Source organism: Canis lupus, chromosome 3, assembly GCF_011100685.1.
Source record: "Canis lupus familiaris isolate Mischka breed German Shepherd chromosome 3, alternate assembly UU_Cfam_GSD_1.0, whole genome shotgun sequence".
Classification (NCBI taxonomy): domain Eukaryota; kingdom Metazoa; phylum Chordata; class Mammalia; order Carnivora; family Canidae; genus Canis; species Canis lupus.
In genome coordinates this window covers 34739105-34758787 of record NC_049224.1, presented here as the reverse complement: position 1 = coordinate 34758787, position 19683 = coordinate 34739105, and the positions used below count along the sequence as shown (strand labels likewise).

The following is a 19683-nucleotide window of genomic DNA, read 5'->3' as shown; positions in this document are numbered from 1 at the left end:
GGCAGGTTTTTAATTACTGACGGGAAACAAAGCTTAGCAGGAGAGGAGAGCCACAGAAGGGACAGGGAAGCTACAGGTTACAACAGATTTGTGAACTCAGCCAAGCACAGTGGTGGCAGGGCCTAGCTGCTACAAAGAAGACATGTTTTAGACAATACTCATGTGTATGGGCAAAAAACTCGAGGACTGTATTTGTGACTAATTGTATAATAGGTTATTTTAGTTTCTGTTCTGTGGAAAGTGTAAAGCATTCCAACAAAGGGTTTTAATGTAGATTTTTTTTTTTGCACCCATGCTGTTGATTGCTAAATGTAATAGTCTGATCATGACGCTGAATAAATGTGTCTTTAAAAAAAAAAAAAAAGACAACCATCCTGGACTTTGAGAAAGTCAATGACTGGATAAGTAGAGGAATGTTCTAGGTTCTAGGTTCTAAAAAACTAAAGGAGTTTAGGAGTCTGATATACACATGACCTTTGATTGGATCTTTTCTGGGAATTAGGAGGAAAAAAACTATAAAATGAATTTTGTGTATAATTTATAAAATTTAAATATGGAATGTGTATAGATAATATTACAGAATTACCTTATTCTTACATCCTAGGCTATATGGAGCTCAAATGTTGGAATACTTATAATATAATTTCAAATGAGTTTGAACACATACAAAAAATGTACATTTATTTAGCGATAAAGCAAATATGGCAAGATGTTAACAAGTGTTGAATCTAGATGAAGAGTACTTTGGTGTTTATTATACTCTTCTTTCAACTCTTTTGTATATTTGAAAAATTTTATAATAAAATACTAAAGAAATAATAACTAAATCCAGGGGTTTTGAACAATGGGTTTGAACTCTCCAACTTGTGTGTAGAGTTTTATTTATTTGGTGTATCCGAGACCTTCTTTTCATACTGATGTCTATTTGAATAGAGGTTTTCTGAATCTTGTTAGATGACCCACTATACATTTGTCTTAGACACTAGTACTCTGTATCAGACTTTTTAGGAGATAGGATTTTACAGTAGTTCTCTTTCTCTTGCTCTCTGAAGGAGAGTCTTGGGAAACATTTGATTGGATTTCTTTTCATCTGACCCTATTATCTGGTAATTTCCACGTTCAGCCTGCTTTTTGTTTACTTTCTCTCTACAACAATAAGAGCATCACTGTAATTATTTTTTGTATAGTGTACATAGTTCTAATTATGATACTTAATATCACAGAACAACATCTGTATAACAGTAAAGTACAATCGCTAGAAATTGCTGTTAACATCTAATCCTAAGGATTGAATTCAAGTTTCTTGGTTTTAAGATCAATTGGGTTTTTTTCTTTTCCCTATACTTTCATAAACCTAAGATTCATTTTGGGAGACTTACTAAAATTCAAATTCTGTGTTGTGCATCCAAAGATCTGGTTTGATAAGTCTGGGCTCAGGTTCTGAGGTCTGCATTTTTAACCAGGAGTCAGGTAATCCTCCTGCACTTTGAAAAGCACTAAAATATTTTAGTTTTGAGAGAGAGTTCATGACACAGAAGAAAATCCTAAAGAAGGTCTATGCTGATAAGCTGACTCACAAGGTCCATGGTGAGGGTTGAAGCCTATGAAGCCAGGGAGAGGAGTACAAGACATAGCACTGTTGGTCAGGAGGTTTTGCCATGAGAATGATGAGTAGATTTGGGCCAGTGTTGGATAAACATAGCCGATGGTTAGAGAAGGGATTTTCAAAATATATTGCTTGGTTTTGGGCAATGTTCAGTGCCCATAATGCAGTTGTTGAGGCAGAGTGGAGATCATCTTTATTCAAGAAGAAAAGGAAACTCTCTTCAATTTGAGTCCATTTGGGAGAGATGCTTTCACAAACAATATTTCTTTAAGCCCTAAATAACAACTAGTTAGATGTTATTATTTTTCTCATTTATAAATATAGTTCAGAGGCGTTCAATAACAATTTCAGAGTTATAACAAGTAATGGGTTTTCCATTCACTAGCAGTTCCCACTGTGCCATGTTATTCCAGAGTAGAAGCCATTGGAAACTGGAAAGCTAGGATGTGTGTTTACAAGGCACTTGTACCTAGTTGTTAGGACCCAGATCGATCTGTGTCCTTTGGTTTACTCATTTGAAAACAGGAACAAGTATCATACCTCCTTCACATTGTCATTGTGAAGATAAAATAAGACAATGCTTATGAAGCCTTGGTATTATTCTTGGCATATTTTAAATATTCAGTAAATAATAATTATTACTCTTATGTAGTTAGGAAATCTGGTGATAATGGCAGAAGGGGTGCAGAACAAGGTAATCTTTCCCTTTGATTCTTTCTTTATCATTTCAAAACTGAGACTAAAGTGGAAATAAAACCATACTGGCAAGTCTGGTATCTAGCAGTTCTTTGAAAATAGTATTCAATGTTAAGAGAAACTTGCATATCTGCCTGGTCTTTCCATCATGTCTACGAAATGCAAGGCCCCTATAAGCTGTGCATGCCCTCTTCTGTGCCTCCCAGGAGCATCTTGTAAGATGCTTGTCATGCAACAGGTTCTCAGTGCAATGACCTGTGAGCTGGTTAAAGTCAACAGAATGAAAAGTGTTTCAAGACTTCTCTACACTGGTCTCTCATTTCACATTTTCCTCCCCTCCTGTTTCATTCTTATTTTATTCCCTTTCAGAGAGACTCATTTGGACTCCTTTTGCACCTCTCTGCTACTTACTCTGCTGAAACTAATTTTTACTTCCATTCTTATACCCTTAATATAAAAGTTGCCCCCAAACTCTAGCCTTGCCAGACAGATAAATCTGATCATATAACAATGTTAGGAATATGTTGACTTCATTTAAGTCTGTGTGTGAAAAATAAATGGGGACATATTCCTAATTTTCAGTTGCTTCATTTGAGAAAATAAATAAAAACAGTTATTAATTTGAAAAGTTGGATCCTAAAGAAAAAATACAAGTGATATCTTGATGATTCAATATTGTCATTATTTATAGGCAGCTCAAACAGGAGTCTGACATGTCTTTGTAAATCTATATTAATAAAATCAATATACATAAGTATATTTTTAGTTTGATATGCAACTTAACAATACTGTATCCTTTTTACTTTTATTACTTCATTTTAGTCTCCCTGTGCTTTGCTGTCATCAAAGTACATTAGTTACTATGGCAATGACAGTGTAAGAGATGTGGAAGGCACACAGTGACACCCAAGGCTACAAATGAGACACAATTTATACACGAGATGAACACTAGAGCATAGGATATGAAATAACCAAGAAAGTGACTTCTATAAATTCCCTTTATAAATATTGTGGGTATTCTACGTGATTATCTGATAAATAAGTTTAAATTAGACCATTATTATTCAGCGTTCATTGCATAAAGCTGGCATCCATGAATGTTTTCTATTTGATTTTAACACCTCCATTTGATGCAGCATTTTCTTTGTAACCTTCCCCATCCTCTTCTCTGATGACCTTCTGTGAGATTATCTTTTGGGGTGAGATTTATGCTGTTCATTCAAACAAATGCTAAATACTTGTAGGTCAAAGACATTCATGTGGATTTTATGGCATAGAAAATATTAGTTTGATATTTGTTGTAGTGGTTGTGATTAACAGTTTAATAGTGAATTTGGCAGAAATAATGTATTATATGGAATGGTGAAGCAGGGAGACTTAAATTAACCAGATCAGATTTTTTTCCCAACCTGAGGAACACTTAACCATCCACTCCATTGTTTGCCACCTGTACAATAGGAAGGACCAAATCAGAAAAAGGGCAAACGTGCTATTTCAAACAACATGTTCCTCCCTGTCTTTTTCTCCATCTCTGCCATGATGTATAAGACATATAGGAACGAAATACCATCATTAGGGGGTGGGATATTTCCTTATGCATAGCCAAGCCATGCTATTTCCCATCAGCCCACACAGACTGAGTCTGGTACACTTTAATGAGCATCTGGAAGCTTAGAATTGTGGATTTTTTTCAGTTGCATTCAATTTCCCGCATTTGGACTTCATTCTTACATCTGCTTACATCCCTGTCTTATGGATGGATTTTCCTACATAAATGTATTTCAAACATTGCAACCTCTTTTGTTATTCATGCCCATTTGTAAGTGGTTAGAAATACTTTCCAGAGAAGACATACATATATATTAGGATTATTTTTATTATCCATAAAGGCCAGAGGAAGAAGTGAGATGCTTTGAAGAACCAAGGGCACCAAATTTCTAGTTAGAACAAGAACAGTTTCAGGAGTCAAAAATTTCAGGGCACAAGAATTGAATAAAACAGATGTTCCAAAGCAGGTAGAAAAAAATCAGATTAATAGTCACTAATATGGAAACTTCCACATTTAAAGTTCTCTAGCAGTAATGTCAAGTTAGAAGAGAGAAAATGTCAAATTGATTGTTAGAATAATATGGGAGAACAATGAACCACAATTTTGTTTAAAAGAGAAAGATCCAATAGTCAACAAGGCAAGTGGAATGTTTGAAACCAAGGTCATATAATTTTTGTCTGAAAGAAAAATACTTTCTACAGTCCCAATACCACTCCTGAGATGTAGATCTTGTACCCTCAGCTCTTAGAACACAGTATCGCCCTTTGAGTTAAGGGGAACATTTATTTTATTGCCTTCTTACATTATTTTATTCATTTTATGCATTTCCATTTAGAATATCTGTACATGAACATCAAAATTGCTTGGTTTCTCCTATTCAGGTGCTTGATGAGTTCTTTTCTAACCTTGAGCCCTCTAAGAACTTCAAGGAGAGTAGATTTTAGGTTATGTCACCACACCAATCATTCATGGGAGTTTCATCAGGAGACGTCCTGCTCCAACAGATGGCAAATTATACCTGATTACCAGCTCTTTTCCTAATCAGCTTTTTATGTGGCTGGAGAGGCTTCACTTTATTGATCCGTATGAGATGTGGGTTCAAGGAACCTGTTCAATGCTATTTCTGACAATTTCTCTAGAAATCCATAAGTGCTTCAATGGCATGTGGAAGCAGTCTGCTATAGTAGGAAGCGCTTTGGGTTTGGAGTCAGATTCAAGGTTCATCTTCTTTTACTAAGAACCTCACCCTACATAAGCCACTTCTTTCCTGAGGCTTGCCCTTTCATAAATTATCTGTGATAACTCTTGCTTTGCCTATCTCACAATAGTTGTTAGAACAAAAGACCTCAGTAGGGAACATACTTTAAAAATGTGTACTTTATAGTGTACTTATATATGCATATTTTATATAAGCATTCATTCTGGTTGTTTTTGTTTATTTTTCCTGGTGATTCTGTTTCTGTTCTCCAGGTTTCTCTGTTCTATTCCTCCAAAAGCCTCCTACTCATCTCAATTAAAACAGCATTCCCTAATGTATATACCATGGAATATTAACATGTATAACAAAATTAAAAATTGATCCCATGGTCAAATATGTCTGACATTCCATGCTAAAGAAAGTTAAGAAAGAACCTTTTACTAAATGTTTTCTGCATCTCTGGTTTGATAATATATTGTAAATCTCCAAAAGGTGAGTGTAGGATGCAGCATCCAAATGTTCCTGAGCTTATTTGCTCTTAGAAACCTCTTACTCTCCCATATTAACCTCTGCCATATTGGTCTATTCCAAGTTTCTAGAACATTCCCTATCTATTCACCCACTCTGGGCTTTTGCATTCACTCTTCCCTCAGACTAGATGCTTTGCCTCTTTTCCTTGTCTCTTTGCAGGGCTAATCTTTTGTCCTTCAGGGTGGCTCTCCCTAACTATTGGCTGCAGCAAGCCTCTGCTTCTCAGAGCAGGAGCCAGGTCATTGTTCTTTTGAACCCCTTGTTTGTCAACTTTATTGCCTCTCTCCCAGGGATCCCATTAGTCTCTTTCAGCATTGTATTGTTAGTGCTTGGGTCTTTGGTGCTTGATAAACACTTTTTTTTAAATGGGTGAATGATGAATAAATGAATGAATGAACGAATGAATGAGGTACTGGAAGATAAATTACACAAACGCATTTCCTACTAGGAGTTCCAGGACAGCTGGGAAAGCAGCTATGTGTATAACTGTCACATGAGAAGTCAGGCCTGGGTAAATGAAACTAAAGCATGCTAAATACCACAAAAGCATGGTAGTTGGAGGGGTGGGCAGAGAAGACTGTGAAGTCTGGAAAGCATCATGCAGGAGGAGGTACACATGAGTTCTAAAAGAGAACTGTACATCTGGAAAAGTGCTCTTAGGGATTCAAGAAAAGTGGAAGACATACTAAGTCTTCACTTAATAAATAAGCTATCAAAGGGTTAGAAATATGTTTAAATATTATCAGCATCCAAACTTATATGAGTAAAAATAAATTATCAGAAAACACATTTCCTACCATGTATATAACTTGAATGTCAACTGCCCTGAATCTGAAGAGAATGTTATGCCTGCCTGCTACACAATGACCAATACTTCAATATTTATCTTTTTAAGCCATTTTTCCCTTCCGTCTCTCCTCCCCTCTCTTCCTTCCTTCCTCCCTTCCTTCCTTCCTTCCTTCCTTCCTTCCTTCCTTCCTTCCTTCCTTCTTTCCCTCCCTCCTTTCTTAAAAAGCTATTATTCCTAAAAAAACAACAACAAAAAACACCAAACAAACCATTTACTTCTTACTGAATTATGTTAGCACCATTGTTGAAAAATCAACTGACCCTACACATGTAATTATATTTTGGGCCAGTGCATCACGCTGCATTAATCTACATGCCTATTCTGATGCCAATAACACACTCTCTTGATTAGTAAATCTTGAAATCTGTTAGTGTAAAATCTGGTAGTGTACCTTCTCTAATTTTGTTCTCCATCAAAATTGGCTATTCTAAGTTCTTTGCATTTTTATATGTATTCTAGGATCAGCTTAATCAATTTTTATAAAAATATATCTAGTATTTTGTTTAGCTTTGAGGTCAATGTGTAGATTCATACGTAGAGAACTGACATGTTAACCATATTTCATCTTACAATCTGTAAACAATATCTCTTGATTTCCTTTTCTTCAATCATTTCTATCAGTCATATTTTATAGTTTTAATGTGCATGTCTTAACCTCTTCCATCATATTTATCCCTTCATTGATTTTTGCATATTGACTTGTATTCTGTGATCTTGCTAAAGGCACTTATTTTGAGAGCTGTTTGTTTATTTATTTATTAAGGTAAATTCACATTTTCCCTTTCCTTATCATCTTCTAGCTTTCACCAAATCAGCCCCCAGGAGTGGCTTACCAGGCAACATTGCCACTATTCCCACTAGGAAATATTGTCCAAATATTTTCTTGACATGGTTACCGTTCTCTGCGTATGGCTGGTGTGCTGCAAGCACTGTGACCAATAAAGGTAGAGCAGGCTGTAGAGGGTAGGGCTGCAGCAGAGGCCCATTTCCGGGTCTCCCCAGGCCGGTGAAAGAACATCTAGAACTCCTAGCTCCATGTCTAGCTCTGATAAGGGAGGGTCTCAGTAAACAGTTGCTTTAATTATTATGATTATTAGAATTGTTCGTATTATTATTTTTGTTATTGTGTACATATTGAGTTTCAGGAAATCTAACAAGAAACAGAACATCATGTGTTTTTTCCTTCTTTTTAGACAGTCCTAAAACATTACTGCATTATGGTGGGCCCCTCCCTCTAATTAGGACCGCCCCACCTTGGACACATTCAGAGAAGGGGGAAGGTCAGACAATGCAAATAAAAGAAAGGCTAAATCTGGGTAGGCATCTTTCCAATTTTGCTTTCAAGTGAAGTATTTCTCCTGCAATGGTTGTCTACCTGCTATCTTTCCTTGTTGCTGTTGCATTTCTGTGTCTGTCCCCATCTGTTGTTGGGTGCAAGAGGTGTTTTAAGAACACAGCCCATGATATTTCCCACCCACAATCCTGGAGAGACTTGGAATCACTGCATCCCACAGCTCACCTTCAGGCACACAGCTTCTGTAATAGTGTGTAAGGCTTGGCCAGATATTTATAGTCTTTCTTCCCCCAAAACAAAGCCCAGCTGATTATCCATGCTAATAATTTCAAGCAGTGAAGGCTGAAGTGGTCTCCATGGTGATGATTTACGCTTGGGTCTCCTAGGAGACAATTACATGTGTGACAGACTTCAGATTCATTATACTGCCCAAAATGTGCAGTGATTTTCCTTTTACACTGAAACATGCCCAGAATTTGTAAGTTAAAATTTAATTTTTTCCAACAATTTTTTTTCCCATGGCGTAAAAAGGATGAATATTCCAAACGGTAAAGAGAGGCCTTAAAGGTAAGAAAAAACATACTGTTTCTTGCATTGTATTATAAATAACCTGAAAGAAGAAATGATGAGCCCAAGGTGAGGTATCTCTGTTAAATTTTAGGGACAGTTTGGTCCAGTAAATTAGGTTCTCTACTTAAATTTGTTATTTACTTCAATCTGATCTAATTTATAACACACAGCTCTGATTGTGACTGGGTTTTAGAACATGAGAGATTTCATACACAGTGCTTATTGACAGACTAAAGTTGCTAATCACCACTGGAGTTGCTGCTTTTCCAGTTTCATAGCCATGAAATTTCTTGGCCAAAGCACAGAAAAATGTTCTTATGGCCAAAAAACTCCATTTATCTGAAAGTCCTGACACCAGCCAAACTATAGACACAGGCCTCACAAGGTGACGCCCCAGGATTCCTATAAGGGTTCAGCACTGAACCGTAAAGGTGGGGCAGTCCCTGGAATGGTGGTGGCAAAGTACCATGTATGTCTGATCGGGAAGCCTTTTCTGTTTTTCACAAAAATAAGATCTGGTTCATCTCACATTCATCCACAAGAGGGCTACCTGTTATTATTCCTTGCTGCAAAATCACCCTGCCGCATTTTAGAAAGACAAGAAGACAGGTAGTGCTGGGGCTGATTTGGAGAGTGGATAGCAGTTCACAGTCAACGGCTCTTCTGTTTGAGCCAATACAATCCAGAACATAATTTTTAATACCTACAGCGGACCAGAGGCTTTGCAAGGACAGAGAATGACAGTTCTCTTCTTTCCAAAAAGTCTTCTTCTATTCAGAGAAACATATCAAAGCCACAAATGTAATAAAATAGGGTGACTGCTCTACAAAGGCATATTCTAAACATTTGGGAAACTCAGAGAAGGGAATGACGGATTTTACCTGAAAGGAGCCTGGGGGTGGTGTGGAAAGTCTGATGAAGGAAGAAGAATAAAGGAAAGCCTCAGAGAAAGGGTCATATTTGAACTAGTTGTCAAAGAACAGGTTTAAATTCATCTATTGCATAAGTCCAGGAAGGTGGCTATAGGAATTGATCAGATTGAGCAAAGGCACAGTGGTGCCTAAATGCCTGGCATGATAAATCAAGTATCTGGATGTCTGAAATCCACGCCATGCCCTGGGTTGCACTATTTCTTCCTACATGGCATTAGAATTCTAGTAGTCTGTCTCTTGTACTAGACTATGAGCTCCCAGAAGGCTTTTGTTTAATCACCTTTGACTGGCACATAAAATATATTCAAATATATTGAATAAAGAAATGAAATAACGAATAAATAAATGCCAATATAATTCATGAAAAAAAATAAGAAATTTCATTTGTTGATTTTAAGTTGGTCATTAGTTTCAATAGATCAGGACACAGGGCTCCAGGCTTTTTTATTATTGAGCCTATTATTTAGCATATGAAAAAAATTGGGTCATGAACCAATTACACCTCAGGGCTGGCTAGCCATTTTCCCAGTATTTTCCCTTGTTTGTTTATTTAATAGGAAATAGAGTGACCAAGTGTGTGTTGCTTGGCAACTATAACTGCTCTTTAGTTGAAATTCAATTAGGGGAACTTATATCACTGTGGTAGTATATTCACGTGATCCATGAACACATGCACACACCCACAGGAAGAACCCATTATGCCATGCTGCTTTGGCTGATTACATGCTGATGTCAATTAAAAGGGAACCCAAAGAGTATCGAGAATGCACTGCTATTTGCATCACATCTTTCTGCCATTTTCTGTAGTGAATAGATTACCTGAGATGACGCTTAGACTATTTAATTAGCTGGATTATCCAATATTCTAGCACAGCAACCCATACACAAATGGAGCAAATAAAAAAAAAATGATTTAACTGTTGGATCAAAGAGATGCCTGAGTGGCTCAGGGGTTTAATGCCTGCCTTTGGCCCAGGGCATGATTCTGGAATTGCAGGGTCGAGTCCCATATTGGGCCCCCTGCATGGAGCCTGCTTCTCCCTCTGCCTGTGTCTCTGCCTCTCTCTGTGTGTCTCTCATGAATAAATAATAAAATCTTTAAAAAAAGACCAAACTGTTGGACCAAAGCAAAATTTAAGTAAAAACATTTTTCAATAAATATAAAGCAGACCAATTTCATAGTATTCAACTCGAATAAAAATTAACATAGTGATGATGCAGACACAATATTTGTGAGTTGCAGTTGGGCATTTAGGATAGTTTTCCTTTTGTGCAATTACCAGAAAAGTCACTGCTAAGAACTTTAACCAATCTTTAAAATTTTGTGTCAATAAAATGATCCTAGTTCAATAAACCCAAAGTTAGAATGAAAACCTCCAGAAATAAAATTTCTCATTTGAATTTAACAGATTGCATATATATTTTTGTGGTATCTTGGGGAACATGGGAGAAATTATAGTTTTAAGAATAAACATCAGAATTAGAACTATCAGGAAGGGAGGAAGGAGGGAGGGATGAAGGAAGAAGAGAAGGGAGGAACGAAAGAAAAAGGAATGAGCGAAGAGTAAAAGAGTAATGATTTTAAACTACAGAAAGGATGAAAATAACTCTGTGACTCTGGTGTTTAGTGGGCTATAAGTCTAATAGGATGTTACATAGCTGTCTGGAAGATATTCTTCTGCCACATGCAAGGTCATGATAAAAACTATGTATGTGTTTCTAAGCTGGTGATGACCACTGAAGGTACTTTGTAATAACAAGAACAACTATAATAATATTGAGAGTTAACTCAATATTAAAAACAGTAAGTAACTTGTCCAGTTAGTAAGACCAAATAGAGATGTAGATTAATCCCAGACTCCCTGATTCTCTAATTCCCATTATTATCCATTGTATAAAAATAGTTCATAATTTAGATTAGAGAATCTATGAAGAAAATAGGACTTTGGTTCATGATTTTCAAAAACAAGTACCATGCATGTCTGATCCATGTGTGTTTGGAATATCTACATCTGTTAAGATGGAGTATTTTTCAAGCTGCAGATTCTTGTGTCTAGTGTCAAGCCAATGAATCAGAATCCCTGTTGACAGAACTCAGGAAACTGCATTTTAACAAGTTCTTCACTTGATGTATAAGCACACTAAAGTTTGGGAATCACTGACCTAACCAAAAATAAAGAAGTGCTGAGAATCCATTATACTAAAGGTGAGCAGTGGTACACCAGGGAAGAATAGGGAGGGACAGTCAATGTGGCCTCTCCAAGGGAGGGGGAGAGAGAGAGGGAGTCAGAGAATCTCAAGCAGACTCCCCACTGAGTGAACTCAGGACCCTGAGATCATGACCTGAACCAAAAACAAGAGTCAGATCTTAACCACTGAGCCATCCAAGTGCCCTGGCCTATTCTTATCAAGGGTACATTCTTGGATTTGATTCTATAGCTTCACCAGTTTTTAGATTTTCTCCTTTATAATGAGACACGTATTATTACTCTGCCTGAAGATCTTCTGCATTTGGGGCTGTTTCCTAACTCTGGGCCTACAGTAAATGCCAGTAACCCAGTATTACCACTTCTATGTGAATATTTTATGTTGTCACTTAAGCAAATGATTCCTCCATATAGTGGAAATAGTCACAACTAATTATTTAAATTAATGTTAATAACAAGTATACTTGTTTAGGGCATTGTATACAATTATTCAATTAAATTTGTGTGTTAAATACAGTCCCAGTTCTAAAATAGTTGCATGAGAGCACTATGAAGGCATTTTAGATAGCAAGAGAAACATTCAAACCTTCCAATTAAATGTTATTAACATTTAAACAAGGTCCACAAACAACTTGGGAACCTTGAATTTTGCTTAATGTTATTTATATGTGTGTGTGTGTGTGCATAGGTATGTGTGGTGGGGTTTTGGGAGAGGGACAATTTAAATAAATCTGTGTACTTTGTATTTTAAGTTTTTAAAGTTTTTTAAGGCTTTATTTTGGTTTCCTCCTTCAAGTACAATGATCTGCATTTCTGGGCAGTTAATGTTTCCACTGGGCAGCTGGATGTTTCTGACAAAGAGATGCAAATATTAAGAAAAAATGGAGAACATTAAAGTAAAACTAGATTTTTTTTCCATGTGGTAACTTTGATATACTTTGATATACATTTTAGATACTTAATTCTACAATTCACAATTCATTTAAACTACATCCTAAGTAATAGTAACTAAATACATTTGCGAAGTAGGACTGTTTTTGGAACTTTCTTCAATGTTGGAAATGATCTGGATCTGTGCTGCCAATATAGGAGCCACTAGTAAGATTTAGCACTTAATGTGTACCTAATGCAACAGAGGGACTGAATTTTAATTTTACTTAATGTGAATTGAAATGACCTTATGTGGCTAGTCATGGCTGCTTTGGCAGGCGCAGCTCTCCAGTGTAGACTTGTCCAAGTAGATTGTCCAGATGTTTAAGATGTTTCTCCCTTACAGCATGATATTGTTTTAAAAGTACGTATGTAAGAAGGTTAGAAATCAGTGGTGTAAAAAGTAGTTTCCTAAACAAATTTTCACAAAAGAAAATTTAACATCATATAAACTAAATGTAGCACAATTTTACACAATGCAGAGGTAAAAGTCATCTACAAATTTGAGAAATGTACCAATGTCAAGCTGTTCTGTGATTGCCATGTTGAGCCACATGACTTGAGTAAATATACTACTTTGGCTAGTAGTTGGTTTCCTCTAGTGTCTAGATTTCCTATATTCATTCTAGTAAGAGATTAATCCTGAAACAGCAAATAAGTACTTTAATTCAGGTAAGGAAGGAAAAAAAATTCCAAATTTTTTATTGTCTTTGGAATGAAGATTATTTTTGGACTCTGTTCTCTTTTACTGGATATGGCACATAAAAATATGTCATACCACTTTTTTTCTGGCTCCCACAATTTCTCATAAGGAAACTGTTGTCACTCAAATTTTTTTTTCCTATAAGTAAATTGCTATTTCTCACATTTTTCCATTTTTTTTCATTGTCCTTAGTTGGCAGAGATCTATTATAGGTCATGGAGTGGATTATTTTAGGTTCATCCTGTTTCTGATTTGTGCAGCCTCATGTTTCTCCAGGTTAATGGCTTTTGCAAACTTTGAGATGTTTTCACCCCATATGTCTTTGAGCATATTTTTAACTCCTCCCTCCCCATCCAGCCATCACTGACACTTGAGGAAGAGACTAGACTGCCTCTTTGTAATGAATGGATGGGATAGGAGTTTCAGCTCTACAGTAGACCCTGCTGATGTCACCCTGCCTAGGATTAATATAACTGCCTTTACTGCTGTCCATAAGGCTTCCATAGGGATGAGAGAAGTGTAGTGTGGTCTTATTACTACAGGGCAGTGATGAAAGTCCAGACTTCTTATATGGTTCCACTGACACAATGGTTGGGTGGGGAGGAGGTGGAAGAAGCTCATTACTATTCATCAGGGATCAACATCCCTGCTCCCCATCAGCCTTCTCTGACACTACCTCAGTGGGGATAGGATACAGGGCCCTTTGTTATACCTAGTGAGAGTGGAGGTTTAGGATCTCCACTTGGCCTTTGCTGGCCTGAGTGCATGTAGGTCTACAGTCTTTAGCTGCAGTAGAGAGGTTATTGTCTAAGAGTTATCTGTCTTACTAGGCTCCCACTTTCCTGCCACTTTGATTAGAGAGGCTTCCCTGGGAATTTGTCTGCTCCTATTGACATTTCTGGCTTACCAGCTTCTTCAGCTCTTAGTTGGGGATATATGAGGCAAAACGTCCTGGCCTAGAGAACTCACTGTTGTGTTGTTCCTTGGGTAACCTGGTTCCTAACTCTACCTTTTGCTCTCCACCTTTCAGAGTCTTTTTGTGATTATCTCATATATAATCTCCAAGGTTTTAGTTGATGGAAGGAATAGGAAAATGCATGGATACTCCATCTTCTTGGAAGTGGAAGTAATTGGTATGATTTTTTTTTAAAGTCTAAAAATGATCACATGAAGTTCTTATTATGAGCCAGGCATGCTTATGAACACATGAATATTTTATGTATATGTATATATCTTATCCTCATGATAAGCTTTTGAAGCAGCTATTTTTTTCAGCCCAGTTTTCCCAAAAAGACACTAAGCCCCAGGGAAGCTGAGTAACTCTGCAATGAAGGGTTGGTTAAGCAGGCTTGGGTAGTTACACTCTGCACACTCCAAAAAAAAGGAGTGGTCTTGCAACCATCTCTTTAGAGATGCCCTCTGGGGCCTGAGGAGAAGGGTTTTGTATGGCTCAGGCCCTGGAACAGGTTGTATCAATATGACCAGAGGGTTTACGCTAAGAATGTGACTTACATGACCATCTATTGTTGTATGCCTGAGGCATTAGGCATGCTGTGTCAGTTTCACCTATAGGGGTGCTAAAGACTGAGTGGCTGTCAGTCTTATGGTTGATGCATGCCTTTATGACTGACCTCCAATAAAAGCCCTGGACACCAAGGCTTGGGTGCACTTCCTTGGTTGGTAACACTTAGTAGATGCTATCATACATCATTGCTAGTAGAATTAAGCATTTTCTATGCAACTCCACGTGGAAAAGACAACTATTTCCCTCTGGAAACTTGTGCCTTTTTTTCTGGACCTCATCCTATGTGTATTTTCTTTTTATTGGTTTTAATCATGTCCTTCCATGGTAATAAACCATAGCTTGAGTATTCTTCTGAGTCCTATGAGTCCATCTATCAAATTGTTGAAAGTGGTCTTGGGGGCCACCAGCACAACAGTTCAAGATCTGGTAGGGGGAAAGTAAAGATTAATCTTTCTCCAGAGCCCATGCCCCTAACAGTGTGCTCACTTCTTCAATTAATGGGCTCAGGGTTAAATCATTACATCTACCATCACTTCTTTCAGATGATGTCTGACATGTAATGTGTGACAGTTAGACCAAAATCACTGGCTTCATACAAACAAATCCTTTTTCCTTCACAATGATGTTTGAAACTTATTATTCTTGCTTCCATGTGTCTCTTTTCCCTTGAAATATGAAAAATTGAAGATTTTTCTTAATTTGGAAGCAAAACAAACCTGAAAAAGAACATCATTTATGAATTTTAGGGAGGAAGACAGACTGCAGATGATATCACAATGAGAATGCTTTGAATCACCAGGACAAACCCAAGGCTTGTGGCCTTGACAGAGTGTTGAGTTTCAGCATTAAACTAATTCTCCATGCCATAGATCTCAAAATTATATTAGAAATGGACCAGAAGACAGTTCATTATTGCAGTAATTTGGATAGCGAATGTATCATCAAATCTTACATTTAGGAAAGATCATCATGATATTTAAAAAAATGCCACTTGTGTAATGTTAAGGCTGATAAAGCTTATAAAGTCGTCATAGGGCTTAGTTCTTGGTCCTTGAAAGGATTTTCTTGCCACTAACTCACCTTTGGGAACAGCTGTTACTCCTTCACCACCCACTCCACCACAAGAGCCTAAGAATCTGAGACATTTACATCCATACCTTATATGTATCCTGTGTAACCTGAACTATAGTTCAGACCAAAGAGGGCATCATTTGGGCCTGAATGTCAGTCTGACTTAGCTTTTTCCTTTTGGGCCTCCCTAGGGACTGCATTCTTCTCAGACATCAATTCCAGAAGGATCATTGGGCTATTAAAATTAATTAATATAATTTTATAATTAACTTTCATAATATTAATCTCTTAATTATCCTGTAAGCGGCAATAATGGAGCTCATAGTTCTTCTGCCCCCACCTTCATTACTTATATGTGGAAATTAGCATTTTAACATCAAGTTCTGTTTCTTTATTGAGAACTCAGTGTCTTTGAGATAATTGAAGATTGCATTTCATTAAAGGGCAAGTGAGAGAGTGGAACTTGCATCCTGGAAAGCTTGGTCCTAGATTGTTATTTTGGTAACTTGAAAGACCTACATGATCAGTGGTGTCCAAACCAGCACTCTAATTACTGCTCCTGAATTATGATCCCGAATCTATACGTTTGTCCCTCTGCTTATGACTATTTGCAGTGTATAGAAACTGACAATGTTAAAGGTTTCAGGTACCATGTGCCTTGTATTACCCTTCTGCTTTCACTGATAAAATGTGCACTGAGGACTACCTGACAGCAGGAGTGACGGTGTGCCGCTGACTCTGAGTTGCAGGACAAACCCAGAATGCTCAGTTTGGATCTATCTTCTTCCCTCCTCTGAGAAAAGGAGCACCTCCTCTCTAGTCCTCTCACCATGAGGATGACTGAGAACATGATGTCTATTCTAGGATACAGTTTGAAAAGTCCTCATGTCCACTGATTTAAGAATACTTCCAGTATTCTTCCACACTTAGTGTTGTTCTGTAAAAGGATGGTGCTTTGGTTCTCCATCTGATGTCTTTGCTTAATTCTCAGGTGGTTTAGATACTGGGTGGCTTAGAAGGACATCTTGGATGCCCAAGCCCAGTTTCTTCCACTGGCTAGTCAGCATTGGAGACTGTGTGGAAACAGAACACCAGAGCAGTCCCTACTGTGTGTAACCACTGCAAGTGAGCCACGCACCTAGATCCACAGCAAAACTTTGAACTAATAACAATAATGAATTGTTTTTTCATATCATAATCCAAAAACTATTAAAAAGTGTACTTTTCTCTCTGTTTTTTGTAATATATATCATGTTTCCAACCAGAATTTAAAATCCCAAAGGATTGCAATTATGTCTTATGCCACTTTGTGTTCTCCCCAGATCTTAAAATGGTGCTTTAACCACAGCAGACATTTGTTCAATGTTGGCAATGACTTTCCACTTGAGGTTACAAGTGTAGGTGTATGATGAGCTATTAATAAATGAAATTATATTTAGATATGTGTCATCTATCTCCCAATTCACAAAGTAAATTTCTAAATTTACTTACAAATTTACAGCCATCTCCTGTTAAACGGTGCATGGTTACCATTATCAAATCACAGTCACCAAGATAACTGTTGGCAGACATCCCTCAGGTAGTTCACTGTCTTCCCCACCAACAATTCAGAGTCATCACAGCAGAAATTATAGTTGTACCAAAGATTCAGTAGTACAATTATGAGCCTGGTTTACATGTTGTACAAAAACACAACACCCTCCCTCATTGCACCTCTTTGCCGCTTTCAACACCTTTCTGCAAGCCACTTCTGTGGCTATCTGACAGTGAAGTGCCAGCCATTGGAAGCCTCACACCCATTTACTATTTTCTCTGTTATGCCTTATTATAACCCATTCTAATTATTGCCTGGAACCATGTAAAATTGCCTATTTTTTGACCTATGAAAAGCTTGTTTCATAGTGTAAACTATTAGTAATTCAGAGTTTTCTGTAATTGAGTAATTCAGAGGCTTTTATCTAAATTACTAATTCAGATGTTGCAGTGAATCTGCAGGGATACTTGTTCTCTTGGAACATTGGTTAATCTGTGATCTCTATTATCTCTCATATCTGCTGCTCTTCTTTCCATCAAGCTTTGAGGAATGATCACTTGTGCTGATTGACTCTTCTTGTCTGCTATAATTCCTAATTTTTTTGTGTTTATATGTCTGGCTTATGGTTCATCCTGTGTTCTTCTTTGGAAATAAAACTAAAGGGTGATTCTTGTTTATACAGATAGTGAAAAACAAATATACTTTAAACATTTATTCCATAGGAAAAAAAAAAGAAAAGAACAAAGCTGTCTATAGAGAAATATTTGTCTAAAGTCTGTAAAGCTACATAAGCATAATAGAGAAAACATGATCTGGAAAATATATGCTGGGATTTTAAAAAATGTATACTTGATAACAAGGTCCTAAATGCAGTGTTTTCAGTGCCAATACCTGTGTCTCAGAAGCAATTTAAGTTCAAATCTTCCTTTGGGAAACTAAGTGTGACCAGAAGGGCAATTAATATGTGTATAGTCAGTCTTTATTATTCACAAGTTCCATATTTGCAAACTTCCTTAGCCACTGAAGTTTGTCCCCCCCAAATCTACACCCTCAGTGCCTTCATTGTCATTTGCAGACATGCACAGAGCAGCAAAAAGTTTGAGTCTGCCCATGTACATGTCCCCAACTGAGGTTAGAGTAATCTGTTTTCTTGTTTCAGCTCTCATACTGCAAACCAGTGTCCCTTTTGTATTTAGTGTAATTTTTTGTACTTTTGTCCTTTTTAGTAATTTCACTATTTAAAATGGTCCCCAAGTGTAATACTGAAGTACTGTTTAATTTTTCCAAGTACAAGAACTCTGTGATGTGTTACAGAAAAAAATCTAGATAAGCTTCCTTCAGGCATGAGTTATAGTGTTGTTGGCCATGAGTTCAATGTTAATGAATTAATAATATGTATTTAATAAAGTGTCTTTTTAAAAAAGATTTTATTTATTTATTAATGAGAGATACAGAGAGAGAGAGAGACAGAGACACCAGCAGAGGGAGAAGCAGGCTTCATGCAGGAGCCCGATGCAGGACTTGATCCGGGAACTCCGGGACCACATCCTGAGCCGGAGGCAGACAGACGCTCAACCGCTGAGCCACCCAGGTGTTCCAATAAAGTGTCTTTAAACAGATACACACTATCTGTTACATACATGGTCATTAACAAAAATGTTGTGTTGGGATGCCTGGGTAGCTCAGCGGTTGAGCATCTGCCTTTGGCTCAGAGCGTGATCTCTGGTCCAGGATTGAGTCCCACATTGGGCTCCCCCCAGGGAGACCCCAAGAATGATGGGCTTCTCCTTTATCACTTCAAGTATGTACACAGTAAAAAGAGAAATGGAAACAGAGAGTGACTCTGCTTCCAAAAATTATAAGACAAATCATAAAAAAATTCTTAGTGTTATAGTTTAAGGTAGCAAAACGGAAATACGCAAATTATAAGAAAAATAATTTCTCACTTTCCAAACTTCATCTTGATCTAAAGCAATTCTCTTTTGTTACTTTTTCAGGTGCATCCATCAGCTCTCTCTCTCTCAATCTCTCTCACAATTTGAAGAGTCTAAAGTTATGAGTATTGGGTTTTTTAGTACTTTTTGTAGATACAATAAATTATCTTTGAGAGAAATAATTAAAAACGTTTGAGTACAAAATTCCATCAATTATTTGTTTTATTTTTTATTGGAGTTCAATTTGCCAACATATAACGTAACACACAGTACTCGTCCCACCAAGTGCCCCCCTCAGCACCCATCACCCAGTCACCCCAACCCCTGACCACCTCCCTTTCCACTACCCCTTGTTCGTTTCCCAGAGTTAGGAGTCTCTCATGTTTTCTCAACCTCACTGATATTTTCACTCATTTTTCTCTCCTTTCCCTTTATTCCCTTTCATTAGTTTTTATATTTCCCAAATGAATGAGACCATATAATGTTTGTCTTTCTCCGATTGATTTATTTCTCTCAGCATAATACCCTCTAGCTCCAACCAGGTCAAAGCAAA

The 19683-nt window shown here is 37.2% G+C and overlaps 1 long non-coding RNA gene across 1 annotated transcript in view; it reads left to right on the top strand.

The window, feature by feature from the left end:
* The first annotated feature begins 8132 nt into the window (after positions 1 to 8132).
* The window catches only part of LOC102156517, a 37498-nt gene continuing 25947 nt past the window's right edge, over positions 8133 to 19683 (top strand). The window contains exon 1 of the long non-coding RNA XR_005356330.1: positions 8133 to 8291. This is a non-coding gene — a long non-coding RNA (uncharacterized LOC102156517). The remainder of the gene's footprint in view (positions 8292 to 19683) is intronic.